Source organism: Schistocerca americana, chromosome 8, assembly GCF_021461395.2.
Source record: "Schistocerca americana isolate TAMUIC-IGC-003095 chromosome 8, iqSchAmer2.1, whole genome shotgun sequence".
NCBI classification, from domain to species: domain Eukaryota; kingdom Metazoa; phylum Arthropoda; class Insecta; order Orthoptera; family Acrididae; genus Schistocerca; species Schistocerca americana.
Window position 1 is genome coordinate 199,926,226 of NC_060126.1, and position 19,547 is coordinate 199,945,772.

The window sequence follows — 19,547 nt, forward strand, 5'->3', positions numbered from 1 at the left end:
ATTTAAAAATTGACCTCACAATTACACAGAAATGGGCCCAATGCTTTTTTGTATATGTCACCAACAGCATGATAAATGTTGGTTGCAGGAGTGTGCAATGTGTCCTGGTGCTGAAGTGATGATTGCTGAAGCATTACACCGTCAGGATACTGACAATGATGTAACCTGTACATTGTGGGAGGTAGGAGAGTTGGTGAAGAAGACAGTAGAGTAATACACTCTTGATGAAATCATCAAGGTTTCTAATGAATTTCTGCCAATTTCAGCACATACCAGGTGATTTATAAATAGATGATCTGTTCTCTTCAGCAGATGCGTTGGCTTCAGTCAAGATCTGTTCAACAGTTCTCAAACCGATTACGCACGACTCAGTTGTTTGTTCTTGGCAACATACGGAGACACTTTGTGATCAGACATGGATGCCACTTCAGACTCCCTTCTAAAGAACTGATACAAGTGTAACACTATTTCTCTCACTCACTTTTGTAATAGTGGGTGAGATTTGCTTTTACCACTCTTGTTGATAAGATTGCCTCGAAATAACTTCCGAAAAAACACCACGCAGGATGCTAAAATTAGTCGTAAACAGATTAGGCATTGGATCATGAAAGGAATAGCTCACCATCATATCCAGAGGATTAAGAGACAGGCCGTAGCAGAAGTAAAATCAGCCACATCTCAGAGTACTGACACATAAGTTCCTCATTTCAACTTTGCTGAGAACTGGTCTGTTGCTTTGCAGAACGAAATTCAAAGTTACCATTGGCATACATCACGGGTATCAATATTCACATGTGTTGCTCACTTCCTTGGAACATCACGCTGTTTTGCTATTGCCAGTGGTGATCTCATTCATAACAATGCACATGCATGCTACTCTGTCACCATGATAATTGATGACTTAACATCTAGAGGTCATGCATTTCCTAATCATGTGTCTGTGACTGATGGTACAGCATCTCATTTTAAAAATTACTTTCAGCTTTATGAGCTTGGTCAACAGTGTGGTACAGGAATTACGATAAAAGTGGATTTTTCAGCAACAGTTCATGGAAAAAGTGCATGGGATAGAGCAGAAAGTCTCTGTAAACATCTTGGAACAAGACTTAATCTCCAACATGAAGCTGATGATGTAAGAGATGCTACTCGATTTGGAAAAAAAAAAAAAAAAAAAAAAAAAAAAAAAAAAAAAAAAAAAAAAAAAAAAAAAAAAAAAAAAAAGGTCACGACTGGGTTGTAAAATCATGACAGAAGACAATAACATCATAAAAAGAAAAATGGGTACAAATACTCTAAATCTCATTTTTGTTATAAAATGCTTTTGAACAAAATTATGAATTGTTTTCCTACTCACTTAAAATGTTTTAAAGTAATTATTTTGATCCAGAAAAACCGGTTTTACGTGACGCTTATTAAAATCAGTGATCAGTTTAAATATTTATCTGTCCCTGATTTTTTGACCTTGAGAAGAGAGCTGTATCTACCAAAACATTTCTCACATTTTGTACAGCCAAGTATTGCCCATTCTGATTGTACATTCACTAAGTACAATAACCAACTAACATACCATGAAATTTTTAGAACATTCAGAATGGTGGTTTTGGAGAAAATAATTACTAAATTACCAAAAAATGTCAGGTCCTTTCATCTTTATGTACAAATATTTTGACAGTTTAAGAATGTTATCCATTAATATCATAGCTGACAGTTATCAGTATTTCCACTTTATCATTTCTCAAGACAGTTAACATCCCGTGACTATTCATATTTTCAAAACATAATTTTGAAATTCACAAAAAGTTGCAAATTTTCATAGTTTATTAAAAAAATGAAAAAAACCTCAGAAGTGCTTATGTATTAATCGTGTCTCACAGTGTTTGGAACAAAGTATTTATGGAAAATACATTCAGATCTCTATCACTTTTGGTTTCTTTATTATAATTTTTCAATTTTCCCTTTCGTTACAACATTTTCACAAATACTCTCATTTAGAGAGGTCTGTAGCATTTTAACAAAATCATCAGAAAATCAAAATATTGTAGTTGTGGAGAGGTATCATGTGGAACTTCAAAATATATTTTTTTCAGCAAACTTTGAAAAGTGATGTGACACATTCATCATTCACCTGTATGATTCGAGATGAAATCGCCCTCTAGCCATGTAAATTGGCAGAAAAAGATTATGATTTCTGCTTAAACGAGATAAGCATACCAAAGAAAACATCATAGTAAGTGTTTAATAATGCTTTTCTGTCAGTGCCAGTGCTCAAAAGTGGCAAGTTTTACAGCTTTTACATATGTTGCAAGTTCATTTTTCTGAATACATCAATGACCTAAGTGAACTCACTGTTCAGAAAATTCACTCACTATTTATTTCTTCCATAGAAGTACATTATAACTTTTTAATTAAAATATTAAGATGTAATAAGACAATGGCATACTGCTTAATATTCAGCATAACATTTTTTTACTTGCATGATTTTTTTGTAATTTATAGGCAAGTAAACTAGACTAAAAATGCTGCTAAGCTTTTGCACAACTCTATTGGAATACACACACACACAAACACACAAACACACACACACACACACACACACACACACACACACACACACATGGATAAATTGTCCTAGATGCTTACATTGTCCCTGTTGCTTGTCTGGTCTGAGAGAGAGAGAGAGACTAAGCATAGAAGACTGCAGTGTGACCACTCCAACATGATGTTAAGCAGTGGACCTGGAGGGAGGAATAGAACAGAAGAAGAGGGAGGATCTGGAAAGAAATGTGTGAGTTTAGAATGAGTGAAGTTAGGAGCATGGTGACAAAGGTAGAGGAGGGTCTAGAGAGGGGGATAGTGGAGACTGAGGCTAGGAGGATTGTAGGTTCAAAGGATGTGTTTGCAAAGACAGTTCACATGTGGAAAATGGTACCTTTAAATTTTGGGCTTTTTATTGACTTAGTACGATAATTGTATCTTATCCTTAGCAGATATAATGTCATTATTTATCCAGCAACTTTTATTTACTGCTACTTCAGGTTTTGTAGTCATTGGAAAAACCATCCTAAATGAAATATTCTTTCCCTAAACCAGAAAGTGGATTCTGACGTGATTTTAAGGTTACTGATGTTATCATAGTACAAGGGTCTTTTACGTACATACTATTCTTCCCACATGTATAATGGGGAAAAATAATCATGTTAACCAAAAACAGCATTGTTATTTTAAAATGAATTTATGGTACATCAAACAATGAAAATTCCTAGTTGGAATAATGACAACATGAAACCAATAGATTGAGAGGAGTTGTTGAGTGGTAGACAACTGCTAGCTAGTATCAGCTATTGGACTGTATCCTCGTCTGATGTAGACAAAACACACACACACACACACACACACACACACACGGCCACTGTTATCTCCAGGCACAAAGGTCCGACTGCGACTGCAGCCAGCTTCGATCTTGGCTGGTTTAAGGAAGAGGGGGGTGGGGGCGGGGATGGGACAGGAGAGAAGCAAAGAAGGGAAAAGGAGAGGACTATGTAGGAACACTGGTGGGACACGCATACGTATGGTTGGAGTGGAAGCAGGGAAGGAGATAGAGAAGACTAAGGACAAGTGGTTATGGAAATGAAGAATATATTGCAGGAAGTGTTTCCCAGTTGCACATTTCAGAAAAGTTGATGTTGGCGGGAAGACTCCAGATGTCACAGGCCGTAAAGCAGTCATTGAAGGTAAGCACATCATTTTGGCTGGGATGCTAAGCAATGGGTGATCCATCTGTCTCTTGGCCACAGTCTGGCACTGGCCGTTCTTGCAAAGAGACAGTGTATTAGTGGTCGTAACCATGTAAAATGCCCCACAGTGGTTGCAGCTAAGATGGTAGATCATATGGTTGCTTTCACAGGCAGCCCCGCCTTTGGTAAGGCAGGAGATGACCGTGACAGAACGGCAGTAGATGGTAGTGGAAGGATGTATGGAACAGGTCTTGCATCTACGTCTATTACAGGGATATGAGCCATGGGGAAGGAGTTGGGAGCAGAAGTGGAATAGTTATAGACAAGAATATTGCACAGGTTGGTCGAGTGGCAGAATATCATTTTGAGAATATTGGGCGGCTTAGTAAGTGGGATATTTCTCATTTCAGGGCATGACAAGAATAGTCAAAACCCTGACGAATAATGTAATTCAGTTACCCCAGACATGGGTGGTATGAAGTCAGGAGGGGGTGCTGGTCAGTGGGTCTGTGGGAGGACGGTAGGTGACTGGGGATATATAGGGCACAGGAGACCTGTTTCAAGACAAGGCGATGTGTGGGGGGTAATTCTGATCTGTGAAGGTCTCAGTGAGACCCTTGGCATATTTGGAGAGGGACTACTCATCATTACAGATAATGCACATACAGGTGATGAGGCCGTATGGAAGGGACTTCTTAGTGTGGGGTAAGTGGCAGCTGTTGAAGTGAATGTATTGTTAGTTATTGGTAGGTTTGATGAGATCAGAGATTTTGATGTATTCATCTCTGAGATAGAGGTTGACATTGAGGAAGATGGCTTGTTCGGCTGAGGAGGAGCAGATGAATTAGATTGGGGGAGAAGCTGTTAGAAGTTCTGTAGGAATATGGATAGGTGTCCTCACCCACAGTCCAGACCACGAAGATGTCATCAGTGTATCTGAACAAAATGAGGTGTTTGGTTTGTGGATGGCTAGGAAGGATTCTTCTAGATGGCCCATGAATATGGTGCCATGCATGTGCCCATAACTGTATGACAGATTTGTTTGGAGGGTATGCCGTCAGAGAAGAAGTAATTGATTTCTGCTCTGGTGGGTAGCGGGGATACAGATGAGACATGAGGAGGAAAGGGTAGCGGTGCAGGAAGGTGTTATAGTGTTGCATGAGGGTGTGTTCAGGGATGTGGCAGGGACACAGTAGTGGGCTGCTAATATCTCGATGGGTTGGGCAATAAGAGGCACAGAAGTGCATGGTGGTGAGGAGAAGGGCCTCCCTGCAACATATCCTCCATTCCCATAACCAGTATGGCCCCAAACTTTGCTTAGTCCCTGTCTTCTGCCTGCCTCTAGCCCTTCCCTGCCCCCACTTGTCCCTGAGATGCTATGGATGTGTGAGTTATTTATTTGTTTACATTCTCTCTCTCTCTCTCTCTCTCTCTCTCTCTCTCTCTAATGCCTCCGTTATGTGGTGAGTAGCAGTCTGTCCATTTCATCTTGTTGCTGAATCATTGTATACTAACTGCAACCTGTGATATTAATCGTAGTTAAACAGTTATTTATAAAGAAATTTTAATGCTGAAACTCTCTGTCCGTATGTATGCACCATCACAAAAGTTATCTCTTTGAGGTATTGAGGCAAGGGCCACTTGCAGTCCAGCAAATTGCTCAGCACTGGAGGGGTGGCAGCAAATTTTGAGACTATGAGAGAAACAGATAGAATACATGTCACTCACAACTCACTCACTTCCTTAAGGAAAAATTTTTATGTGACTGAGTATAAAATTACAAAATGTGCTAGAAAAAAGAGTAAATAATTTAATGACTGTTTGTGACATGCCTAGCATGGAAAAGATCATAGTTGTCTTCATTGAATTCAATGAACTGTGGATGAAGCCCGACCAACAGGCATTACGTGCATTGATCAAAAATGATAGTGCACTGAGAATGGCTAGTTTCTAGTTGGAACCTAGATCTGCCAATAAAATTTCAAAAGGATGACTGATACCTGAAGTCTATTATTTACAAGATTATAAATTGTGCTCTGGACAGTATGTTTGTAGTAAGTGGATTAACAATGAAAAAGATCCACAATGGTTTAACAAAGAAATTCTGAAAATTTTGAGAAGCAATGGCAGCTGCTCTCTTGGTTTAAAAGAGAATGCTCAAATAACGACAGGCAAAGGTTAGTAGAGACTTGTGCACCTGTGAAAAGATCTATGCATGAAACATACAACGACTACAACTGTCATACTTTAGCAAAAGATGTGGCTGAGAACCCAAGAAAATCCCGGTCGTATTTAAAATTGCTAACCGGGTCCAAGGCTTCCATCCAGACACTTGTTGACCAGTCTGATGTGGCAGAAGAAGATAACAAAAGGAAGGCCAAAGGTTTACATTTTGCATCCAAGGAATTTTTCATTGATATGGATGAAAAATTAATAAGCATCCCTGGAAAGACTGATTGTTGGGGACTGCACCTGATGAGATTTGAAAATCTGAGAGCGTAAAGGCAAGTCTTGTATATTACCCTGTCTTCCACCTTTAAGCTCTCAGGTTTTCGAATTTTGTACAGTGCAGTCCCCAACAATCATTCTTCCCTAAACCTCTCCAGTCCTTTTCCTTCCCTCTTCCTTCCCCTCAAATCTTTTTCCAGAAGAAGAAGCCACTGATTTCAAAAGCTTGTAAATGTTAAATCCTTTTGTGTGTGTGTTCTGCTGCTGCCACTTGGTGAATAGATTTTTTATCAATCCATTTACATTACACTGTCAATAATTGAACACTGGACAGGTTTATGTAGTGCCCCTAAATTTTTTTAAGTTATGTCAATATTGAAAATATGACTCATTTTGTGTAAGAAACAAATAGATCTTTTGCATAGCTCAATAATAATGACATTGTGTTTACTTAAGAATAACATAATAACAAGTAATTGACATAAGTGAATAAAAAGAACCAAGAGTCTTAGTTTTTACACATGTAATCAAATATGGTTCATCTAGTTTACTAGACATGTGTATCTCATCGCATGTCCTTCAGTTTGTGTTCCTTGGTCCATTATGTTACATTACATGAGGAATACTTGGACATCTAGTCTGTCCAGTGATGGATAGCTCATAGAGCTCTTGTAGAGTGGCTGCCCCATTCCTCAGATTTAAATCCACTAGATTTTTGTCTGTGGGGACATGTCGTCTCAGGGAGAAGATTGTTGAAGCTTGTGCTTGTATTACAGTGATGAATGGGTGAAGTCATACCCTGTAGCCTTTACATGTTGTTGATGCTGGTGCTGTTGTTGTTGTTGTTGTTGTTGTTGTTGTTGTTGCTGCTGTTGTGGTCTTCAGTCCAAAGACTGGTTTGATGCAGCTCTCCATGTTACTCTGTCCTGTGCAAGCCTCTTCATCTCCAAATAACTACTGCAACATACATCCTTCTGAATCTGCGTACTGTATTCATCTCTTGGTCTTGCTCTGTGATGTTTACCCCCCCCCCCCTCCCCCCACACACACACACACCTTCCTCCAATACTAAATTGATGATCCCTTGATGTCTTATAATGTGTGCTATCAACCAATCCCTTCTTTTGGTCGAGGTGTGCCACAAATTTCTTGTCTCCCCAATTATATTCAGTACCTCCTCAGTAGTTACATGGGTAACCCATCTAATCTTCAACAATCTTCTGTAGAGCCACATTTCAAAAGTTTCAATTATTTTTTTGTCTAAACTATTTATTTTCCTCATTTCAATTCCATACATCACTACACTCCACATAAATACCTTCAGAAAAGACTTCCTAAGACTTAAATCCATATTCAATGTTAAAATTTTTTTCTTATTCCTAATCTAATTATCTCAGCAGCCCCTGATTTAATTCAATTACTTTCCATTAGCCTTGTTTTCTTTTGTTAATGTTCATTTTATATTTTCTTGTCAAGACACTGCCCATTCTGTTCAGCTGCTCCTCCATGTCTCTTGCTGTCTCTGACAGAATTACAATCTCAACAGCAAACCTTACAGTTTTCATTTCTTCTCCCTGAACTTTTAACTTCCACTCCAAATTTTTCCTTTGTTTCCTTTACTACTTGTTCAGTGCACAGATTGAATAACATTGGCAATAGGCTGCATCCCTGTCTCACTCCATTTTCAACCACTGCTTCCCTTTCATGACTGTTGACTCTTAGAACTGCTGTCTGGTTTCTCTGCAAGTTGTAACTAGCCTTTCACTCTCTGTATTTAACTCCTGCTACCTTCAGAATTTCAGAGAGAGTATTCCAGTCAACATTGTCAAAAGCTTTCTCTAAGTCTATAAATGCTAAAAACATAGCTTTGTCTATACTCAACCTAGATTCTAAGATAAGTCATAGGGTCAGTATTGCCCCGAGGGTCCCTAAATTTCTCTGGAATCCAAAATGACCTTCCCCAAGGTCAGCTTCCACCATCATTTCCATTCAAAAATTTGTGTGAGTGATTTGCAGCCATGGCTTATTAAACTGAATGTTCAGTAATTTTCACATATTTCAGCCACTGCTTTCTTTGGAATTGAAATTACAACATTCTTCTTAAAGTCTGAGGGTATTTTGTCTGTCTCACACATCTTGCACACCAGGTGGAAGAGTTTGGTCATGGCTAGTTCTCCCACAGTTATCACTAGTTCTGATGGAATTCTGTCTACCCACAAAGCCTTGTTTTGACTTAGATCTTTCAGAGCTCTGTCAAATTCTTCTCACAGTATCATATCTCCCATCTCATCTTCATCAACGCCCACTTCCCTTTCTATAATGTTGCCTTCAAGCTCATCTCCCTTGTACAGACCCTCTATATACTCCTTCCACATTTCAGCTTTCCCTTCTTTGCTTAGGACTCGATTTCCATCTTAGCTCTTGATATTCATACAACTGCTTCTCTCTCCCCAAAGGTCTCTTTAATTTTTCTGCAGGCAGTATCTATCTTCCCCATGGTGAAATATGCTTCTAAATACTTACATTTGTCCTCTACCTGTTCCTGCTTAGCCGTTTTGCACTTCCTGTCAATCTCATTTTTTAAACATATTCGTATTCCCTTTTGCCTGCTTCATTTGCTGCATTTTTAAATTTTCTCCTTTCATTGGTTAAATTTTATGTATCTTGTGTTACCCAAGGATTTCTGCTACGCATTGTCTTTTTACCTATTTGATCCTCAATTGCCTTCACTATTTCGTTTCATAAAGCTACCGATTTGTGTTCTACCATATTCCTTTTCCATCTTCTAGTCAGTTGTTGCCTATTGTTCTGAAAGTATCAACAACCTCTGGTTTTTTCAGCTTATCCAGGTTCCATCTCCTTAATTTCCTACCTTATTCCTTTTCTTCAGTTTTAATCTGCAGTTCACAACAAATAAATTGTGGTCAGAGTCCACATCTGTCCCTGGATGTGTCCTACAGTTTAAAATCTGGTTCCTAGATCTCTGCCTAACCATTGTATAATCAGTCTGAAACCTTCCAGTGTCTCCAGGTCTATTCCATATATACAACCTTCTTTTATGATTCTGAAACCAAGCGTTAGTGATGATTAAATTATGGTGTGTGCAAAATTCTACCACGTGGCTTCCTCTTTCATTCCTTTCCTCCAGTCAGTATTCACCAACTATTTTTCCTTCTCCTGCTATCAAATTCCAGTCCCCCATCATAATCAAATTTTAGTCTCCTTTAAATTTCTTTTATCTCGTCATACATTTCTTCAATCTTTTCATGATGTGCAGAGCTAATTGGCATTTAAACTTGTGCTACTGTGGTAGGCATGGGCTTCGTGTCTATCTGAGCTATGATAATGCACTCACTATGCTGTTCGTAGTAACATCAACCTATCCATTTCCCTTTTTAAATTTTCTAACCTACCTGCTCAATTAAGGAAGCTAACATTCTATGCTACAATCTATAGAATGCCAGTTTTGTTTATCCTGATGACAGCATTCTCCTGAGTAGTCCCAAACTGGAGATCCAAGCAGGGGACTATTTTACCTCCAGAATATTTTACCAAGGGGATGCCATCATCATTTAACCATACAGTAGACCTACATCTACATGTACGTGGGTACTACACATATCACATTTAAGTGTCTGGCAGAGGGTTCATCGAACCACTTTCACAATTCTCTATTATTCCCATCTCGTATAGCGCGCGGAAAGAATGAACATCTCTATCTTTCCGTACGAGCTCTGATTTCCCTTATTTTATTGTGGTGGTCGTTCCTCCCTATGTAGGTCGATGTCAACAAAATATTTTCGCATTTGGAGGAGAAAGTTGGTGATTGGAATTTCGTGAAAAGATTCCATCACAATGAAAAACACCTTTCTTTTAATGATGTCCAGCCCAAATCCTGTACCATTCCTGTGACACACTCCCATATTTCGCGATAATACAAAACGTGCTGCCTTTCTTTGAACTTTTTCGATGTACTCCGTCAGTCCTATCTGGTAAGGATCCCACACCGTGCAGCAGTATTCTAAAAGAGGATGGACAAGCGTAGTGTAGGCAGTACCCTTAGTAGGTCTGTTACATTTTCTAAGTGTCCTTTCCCTTGGGGAAAATTATGGCTGTAGTTTCTGCTTGCTTTCAGCCAATTGCAGTACCAGCATAACAAGGCTGTTTCGATTGATGTTACAAGGCCAGATCAATCAATCATCCAGACTGTTGCCCCTGCAGCTACTGAAAAGGCTGCCACCTTTCTTTAGGAATCACACATTTGTCTGACCACTCAACAGATACCCCTCCATTGTGGTTACACCTACAGTATGACTGTCTGTATTGCTGAGGCATGCAAGCCACCCCACGAACAGCAAGGTCCTTGGTTCATGGGGCTGCCTTTATGTATTGTCACTAACATTTGCCTTGTTCTGTACACAGTGCATCTAAACACAAGAATGAATTAAGCCATGCTTTATGCTTAATGAAGCATATCATTATTTTTCCAAAGTAATTTCATATGTTGCTATATTCCAGTGTCTGTGTTTTCACAATGTAGTCTGTGATATGTCTGCGTAAGCAGAAGAAACTAACGATCAAACTCCAAACAATTTATTGGACTGTTCAAATAACCAAAACAAATTCTCCAAGTATAACACCAACACAAAACAGTGATCTGTCTTCGAATCACACCTACATACAAGAATAATATAGAAAACAACTGAAATAATTTCCTACTAGTCTCCGCCAGAGACTTCTCCGATATACCAAGCCTAATCCAGAGATCAATGAGAAGATCCAAGCCGGGCTGCTGGGGCGGCAGCTATCCAAGTCTGCTGGCGGTCGATGAACTGCCGATGTGCGGCCGAGCGCCGGCCTTTATACGCTTTGGCGGATGAGTACCTCGGAACTATTTTCCATCACGTGGTTGACGTGTGAAAATTGTTCCAGGATCTGCAGCGATCTCTTCGTTATGTTTACGTGGGCCGGTGGTGGCCCCTGGTGTCTTTGCTGTGGTGTTGTTGTTGTGGTTGTTGCTGTGGCCGTTCATCAATATTGCCAGTCGGTTGTGTAGTGCTTCAGTGTGCCTGCGAAGGCGGGCAACCTGCGGCTGCAGGCTGTTAGTTTGGTTGCTAATACTCTAGGCGCCATGATGTCTGGTGGAGAAGGCCACAGACTCTGCAAGGTCCTTCAGACATGCATGCTTGCATCAGAACATTGCAGAGTACATCGTAAAACACAGGCACACCAATGTCGTATTTCATGCCAAGACAAGGCCACAAAAATATTATAAGTCTCTCCTCGGCAGGAATCACAGCAATTGTGCAAGTACAAGATGTAGACACATGGTGACATATGGAAGTTAGGGCTGGTCCTAGAGCTGTGCTCAGAAATCTGAGGAGGTTAAGATGACTGCTTGTGTAATGCAAGAAAACTTGGTTTGAGTCCGAGTCTGGCACAAATTTCACTGTCACCAAGACATTGTCCAGCAGAGTCTGATCATATTCATAATTGCAAATACATTTCTTATATTTCATACAGCTGTTGGTTGATTTCAGCAGAGCCTGTTACTTCACACATCCACCCCATGTGTACACCATATAAATTCAGGCACTGTAATATGGAATTTCATGCCAAGACAGGGCTCCGATAATAATCATAAGTCTCTCCCTGTGTGGGTATCACAGCAATTGTGCAAATACAGTACATAGTCACACAGTGACAAATGGAAGTTTGGGTTGGTCTTGGAGGCATGTTCCAGTGGCCACGGTGGGGTAGACAAGCACTCATGCAAAGTGTTAAATCTGGGTTCAAGTCCTGGTCTGGCACAAATTTCCACTGTCACATTGTACAGCTGGAGTCAGATCATATTCGCAATTGCAAATACATTTCTTGAATTTTATGTGTGTTTAATATGTCACATGTCCCCCATCCCATTTGAAAATATAAGTTTCATCCAAAGGTTGCAGTTTCTAAAATGGACACCACGATGATAAGATAGTCTCATAGGTTTCCCTGCTCCCCCATCTCACATTACATGACTTCAAATTTCAATGTATCCACCTGTTTTTGTTTTATAATGGTGGGTCACCTCTCATGAACCACTTTGTATTTTGTGAGATAAGGTAGCACTACGCCAGAATGACTTGGTGAAGAAACTACCATTTCATTTTTTAGGAAATTAATTGAAATTTCATGTTTCCAGAAGAGTTGTATTCCCTTTTGTGTGTATATTGTGGTGCTTCTGTTTTACCACTGTAGTTATGTAGTGCTAAAAGGGGAATGTAGTAAGATTGCTAATGTGAACCAGATATTAGCAATTATGAACTTGTAGGTGAGGCCCTTATGTATGACTGAGGACAAAATCAAGGCAAAAGTGTTGAGTAGCTACCTATACAATGCTCCAAGATCAATTTTTTGGCCTGCCAAGGGGATGATGTAAAGTCTTTCATTCTACAGTTTATGACTGTCTACTCCCAGACGTGTTTCCTATGAGAGGAGTTTTGTATTTTTTCTGTCTTCTTTAGCCTACTTCTTTGATCCTGGTTCACAACATACTTTTTTTCATCTTCCAACTTCCACTCGTTCCATGCATACACTGCAATTGTTCAACTCTTCTGATTTCTGTGAAGTTATAATGGATCAACCACAAGTAGAACAACTTGACAGGATGACTGCCAACCTTTTTGAGCCTTGACCTTTATAGCTCGACAACCCGAAAAAATAGGTATTCCTCAAGGAGAAGCTGTAGTTACCAACTGTAGAATTCCAAATACTATCCAGAGAAATAAAGGTTCATTTGTTTTTATTTTTATGTGTATAGTTTGTTTAAAATTTTCATGTTTAATTTTTTTGTAAATAATAGTTTCAAAACTTCTGAAGGTTTAGTAAAGTCTAATGACTGGGTTGAGTAACAAATTAAATGGTTTGTGGATTTATATGCATATTTGTAGGTAGTGTTAAACAATGGAAAGTACAGGACAGAATAACAGCAATATTATCAAGATTTTCACACTTAAAGCTTTTGGTCAATGGCCTTTGTCAACAACACACACACACACACACACACACACACACACACACACACACACTCACTCACTCATGCAAACGGAACTCACACACGACTGCAGTCTCAGGCAACTGAAAGCCGATAGCTTTAAGTGTGAAAATCTTTTTGTTGTGCCTATCTGTGACTCAGCATCTCCGCTATATGGTGAGTAGCAACTTTCCTTCTCATAATATTGTTACATTCCATCCTGGATTTTCCGTTGTTTAATATTATGAAAAGGATAGATTGCTACTACCATACAGAGTAGCCATTGAGTCACAGACAGGCACGATGAAAAGGTTGCTAAACATTTAAGCTTCTGGACAATGCCTTGTGACTCATATACCTGCAATATATCTGGATGCAAGACCTTTCCCATAAATACTCCCACTACCATCTACTACAGTCCTATCACAGACATCTCCTGCCCCATCAAAGGCAGGGCTACATGTGAATACAGCCATGTGATCTACAAACTAAGTTGCAACGATGTGTTGCTTTCTACATGGTCATGACAACAAGCAAACTGTCTGTCCGTATGAATGGCCATCACCAAACAGCATGCAGCATGCAAACAGCTGATTACTGAACATGCTACCCAACACAATGTGCTATGTTTCAGTCTCTACTTCACAGCAAGTGCCATGCTGATCCTTCTTGCCAACACCAGCAGATGGCATCTCTCCCAACAACACATTGTATGTTCCTGTAAACCCTCTGGCATCAACTTCCACTAGTCCCTGTTTTCCACCTACTTATTCCGTTCCCTGCTTCCATTCCAACACTAAACATGCTTTCTATTCTGACATTGCGCCAACTAGTCTCCTTTCCCCTTTCTTACTCTCTCCTCTTCCCTCTCCCTTTTCCACTCCCTCTGCTCCCCACAGCATAGCCTCCTAACTCTGCATCTACCAGCCCTATCCTGTCCAAAGTCCTGCACACACTCACAGGTAGAAATAAATCTTCCCCCACTCCTATCCTGCTATCCCTCCTCCTCTGTTCTCCATGCCACATCCTTACATTCACCACCCACCTCAGGTTGTTGCTCATGTCAGACACAGATGCAGTTGCTGTCCACAGTCAGGCCGCAGCCATCAGATACAGTGGCCATGTGTGTGTGTGTGTGTGTGTGTGTGTGTGTGTGTGTGTGTTTTCTATTTCCAAAGAAGGACGTTTTTGTCTGTAGGCTTATATGATTAGCAGTTTTTTCATTGGGCCTGTTGTTACTCAATGCCTTCTCTGTGTGGTGAGTATCAATCTTTCCTTTTCATAATATTGTTGTGTAGGTAATGTCAATTACAGGGAACATAGGTGAAAGTGTAGGGAAGATTCAGTAAATGTTTAAGGTCTGTGAGCTTACTGGTGCAGTGACCAGATACAGAGGACAGTTGCTGTTGAGTAAAGAACTGGGGAATTTGTTGTGGGCCAGACACATTAATGATTTTTATAAGGTGTATGTTGGCATAATTCAGTTGATAAAACTCTTAAAATTAAAATGAGACAGTCTGCCTCACCAGGACTTACCTTCAGGAGGCAAAATTCTGTCATTGTTGATTGAAAGATTTGAAGAAAGTTCAAAGCCTATTTTTCAGAACTTGGATGCTCCATCTTCACGGAGGAAAGAGGGATGGGTTGGGTGAGGTCTGGAAAGGTAGGGGATAGGTCATTCAGACAAGGTGAAAGGAAGTACCTGTTGTGAGGATCAGGAAGACAAGGGTAAACATAAAATACAGTTGTTGCTAGTGTTAGATGGGTTCTCATATTTGAATGGAAATTATGTTGGACCTATATTTATATAAAAAAACGTTCTGAAGAAGAAATATTTTATACTGAATGACTATAACTTTTAAATGTAACGTTACTGAATAGATCATAGAATTCCAGATATATTCATATGTTATGTTTTCCTATGAAATATAAAAGCTTTAAATCTGTTGTGAGATATATGTATTCAAAATGGCAACAAGTCATTTCAATTTCTTCATAAGAATAAAGGAGTAAGTTATTAAATGTGATTTGTTTTAGAGGCTTTTGAGTTCACACTAATGTGACAAGTCTATTACCCAATAATTTTCTCCTGTTCCATACATTTGTTTCAGAATTTCTTCCAAGATGTGCATCCAATAAATGTGACACCTATCCAAAAGCCACACCTTCCTTTCCATGAAAACCAGAAATCTTAAAGAGAGGCAGAATTACTGGTGACTATTTACCTTCAGAAACTAAAAATTTGGTACTACGAATAGACACACATAAAAATACATGACACTATCCTAGTTTTTGGACCTATAAGTTCCTTTCTCCACCAGGGAAAGGAAAAAAAATCTCAATAAACAAAAGTGGCACCTATGTGTCCATAGACAACCTAGAGAAAGGTCACGGGAAGTGGTGATCCTAGAGACCAACATCTCTCCAAAACCTGAAATCATAGAGTGGGGAAGTACTGGAAATGACAACAGGGCTGGTTTGGTAATTTTTGAAGAGAGACTAAAGGCCGGCATGTCACAAGAAAGATAGACCTTGCTGCATGCCATTCATGACCATGGTACCAAATGGCAGTTTCCAGTAGAATAATGCAGGGTCTCACACAACACATCACATCACAAATGCCTCAGCGAATGTAGGGGTCCTTCATTGGCCTAGTTGGTCCCCCAATTTGTCACTCATACAGCACATCTGGCATGCTATGGGAAGGCATGTGCTTTCATACCAGCTCCATATGAGTTATTAGTGCTTCTTCCTGTTCCATTCGTGTACAGAACACAGAAAGAATTGTTGCTTAAAAGCCTCTGCGCACATGTAACTTTACCTTCATGATTACTGTGGGAATGATACATGTATTGCAATATATTCCTAGATTCCTCACTTAAAGCAAGTGTTTGAAACATTGTAAGGTGAGTTTCATGTAATAGTTTGTGTCTACCTTCAAGTACCTGCCAGTTTTGTTTTTCCAGCGTCTGTAGAGCATTCTCCTATGGGTCAAACAAATTGTATTGAATCATATTATTTTTCAGTCTTTTCTTTTCTTACATGGAAGCTGTATGTAAACTGAATGAGGTAAATTAATGAGCCAAAGGTAAATTAATGAGTTGTTTCGTGACAATGTTTCGATACATCATTAAATATCTGTACAAAACATAGTAAGAAATACGCGCTTCAATTTATTAATTCCTGGATATTCACCCTTTTGTTTTGAGAAGTGGTACCGTGTGAATGTGTGCTTGGATCCGTCGTACCAGCATTGTTAAAAATGTGTATTTCAACCGTTCATTAAAAGTGTCATAAAAAGTTATTAGAGAAGCACTATTAATTCACACTGTTTAGAGGTCAACTCCTAGCTGTTCATCATTTCACTCACTGCCAAGATCCTGCATCAAGAGGTTCGGCACAGACAAGAAGAATTTACACAGTATCCAGAGGAGTGTTCCTGCATTGACATTGTCACAATCAAGAATAAACACAATGGAATTAATGTGAAGCAGTACATAATGCAAATTATGTTTATTGACCTTGAATGTGTGGATATTAAATGTCTGTTGATAGTGGTATAAGTTATAGTTCACCCAGAATTGTGTACAGATTCATAAATCACCTTCAAATATCTTTCAACTATTCTTTCCAATCAATTTTTCCAATTATTCAAGCAATTATTAATCAATTTCCCTCATGCCACATACCTATTCAATGGCTACCATGACAGGCCGGTGCCAAGCAATATATGAACATACCTTTCAATTGTTGTTGTGGTCTTCAGTCCTAAGACTGGTTTTATGCAGCTCTCCATGCTACTCTATCCTGTGCAAGCTTCTTGATCTCCCAGTACCTACTGCTACCTACATCCTTCTGAATCTGTTTAGTGTATTCATCTCTTGGTCTCCCTCTATGATTTTTACCCTCCACACTGCCCTCCAATACTAAATTGGTGATCCCTTGATGCCTCAGAACATGTCCTACCAACCGATCCCTTCTTCTAGTCAAGTTGTGCCGCAAACTTGTCTTCTCCCCAATCCTATTCAATACCTCCTCATTCATTATATGATCTACCCATCTAATCTTCAGCATTCTTCTGTAACACCACATTTCAAAACCTTCTATTCTCTTCTTGTTGAAACTAGTTATTGTCCATGTTTCACTTCCATACATGGCTACGCTCCATACAAATACTTTCAGAAACGACTTCCTGACACTTAAATCTATACTCGATGTTAACAAATGCCTTCTTTGTTTCTTCAGAAACACTTTCCTTGCCATTGCCAGTCTACATTTGATATCCTCTCTACTTTGACCATCATCAGTTATTTTGCTCCCCAAATAGCAAAACTCCTTTACTGTTTTAAGTGTCTCATTTCCTAATCTAATTCCCTCAGCATCACCCAACTTAATTCGACTACATTCCATTATCCTCGTTTTGCTTTTGTTGATGTTCATCTTATACCCTCCTTTCATGACACTGTCCATTCCGTTCAACTGCTCTTCCAAGTCCTTTGCTGTCTCTGACAGAATTACAATGTCATCGGCGAACCTCAAGTTTCTTATTACTTCTCCATGGATTTTAATACCTACTCTGAATTTTTCTTTTGTTTCCTTCACTGCTTGCTCGATATACAGATTGAATAACATCGGGGATAGGGTACAACCCTGTCTCACTCCCTTCCCAACCACTGCTTCACTTTCATGCCCCTCGACTCTTTATAACTGCCATCTGGTTTCTGTACAAATTGTAAATAGCCTTTCCCTCCCTGTATTTTACCCCTGTCACCTTTAGAATTTGAAAGAGAGTATTCCAGTTAACATTGTCAAAAGCTTTCTCTAAGTCTACAAATGCTAGAAACGTAGGTTTGCCTTTCCTTAATCTAGCTTCTAAGATAATTCGTAGGGTCAGTATTGCCTCACGTGTTCCAATATTTCTACGGAATCTAAACTGATCTTCCCCGAGGTCGACTTCTACCAGTTTTTCCATTCATCTGTAAAGAATTCGCGTTAGTATTTTGCATCCGTGACCTATTAAACGGATTGTTCGGTAATTTTCACATCTGTGAGCACCTGCTTTCTGTGGAATTGGAATTATCATATTCTTCTTGAAGTCTGAGAGTATTTCGCCTGTCTCATACATCTCGCTCACCAGGTGGTAGAGTTTTGTAAGGACTGGCTCCCCCAAGGCCATCAGTAGTTCCAATGGAATGTTGTCTACTCCCGGGGCCTTGTTTCGACCCAGGTCTTTCAGTGCTCTGTCAAACTCTTCACGCAGTATCATATCTCCCATTTCATCTTCATCTACATCCTCTTCCATTTCCATAATATTGTCCTCAAGTACATTGCCCTTGTATAGACCCTCTATATACTCCTTCCACCTTTCTGCTTTCTCTTCTTTGCTTAGAACTCTGGGTTTCCATCTGAGCTCTTGATATTCATACAAGTGGTTCTCTTTTCTCCAAAGGTCTCTTTAAGTTTCCTGTTGGCAGTATCAATCTCACCCCTCGTGAGATAAGCCTCTACATCCTTACATTTGTCCCCTAGCCATCCCTGCTTAGCCATTTTGCACTTCCTGTCGATCTCATTTTTGAGATGTTTGTATTTCTTCTTGTCTGCTTCATTTACTGCATTTTTATATTTTTTCCTTTCATCAATTAAATTCAATATTTCTTGTGTTACCCAAGGATTTCTACTAGCCCTCATCTTTTTACCTACTAGATCCTCTGGTGCCTTCACTACTTCATCTCTCAAAGCTACCCATTCTTCTTTTACTGTATTTCTTTCCCCATTCCTGTCAGTTGTTCCCTTATGCTCTCCCTGAAACTATGTACAACCTCTGGTTTAGTCAGTTTATCCAGATGCCATCTCCTTAAATTCCCACCTTTTTGCAGTTTCTTCAGTTTTAATATACAGCTCATAACCAATAGATTGTGGTCAGAGTCCACATCTGACCCTGGAAATGTGTTACAATTTAAAACCTGGTTCCTTAATCTCTGTCTCACCATTATATAATCTATCTGAAACCTGTCAGTATCTCCAGGCTTCTTCCACGTATACAACTTTCTTTTATGATTCTTGAACCAAGTGTTAGCTATGATTAAGTTGTGCTCTGTGCAAAATTCTATCAGGCGGCTTCCTCTTTCATTTCTTAGGCCCAATCCATATTCACCTACTATGTTTCCTTCTCTCCCTTTTCCTACTACCGAATTCCAGTCACCCATGACTATTAAAATTTCGTCTCCCTTCACTATCTGAATAATTTCTATTATTTCATCATACATTTCATCAATTTCTTCATCATCTACAGAGCTAGTTGGCATATAAACGTGTCCTAGTGTAGTAGGCGTGGGCTTCGTGTCTAT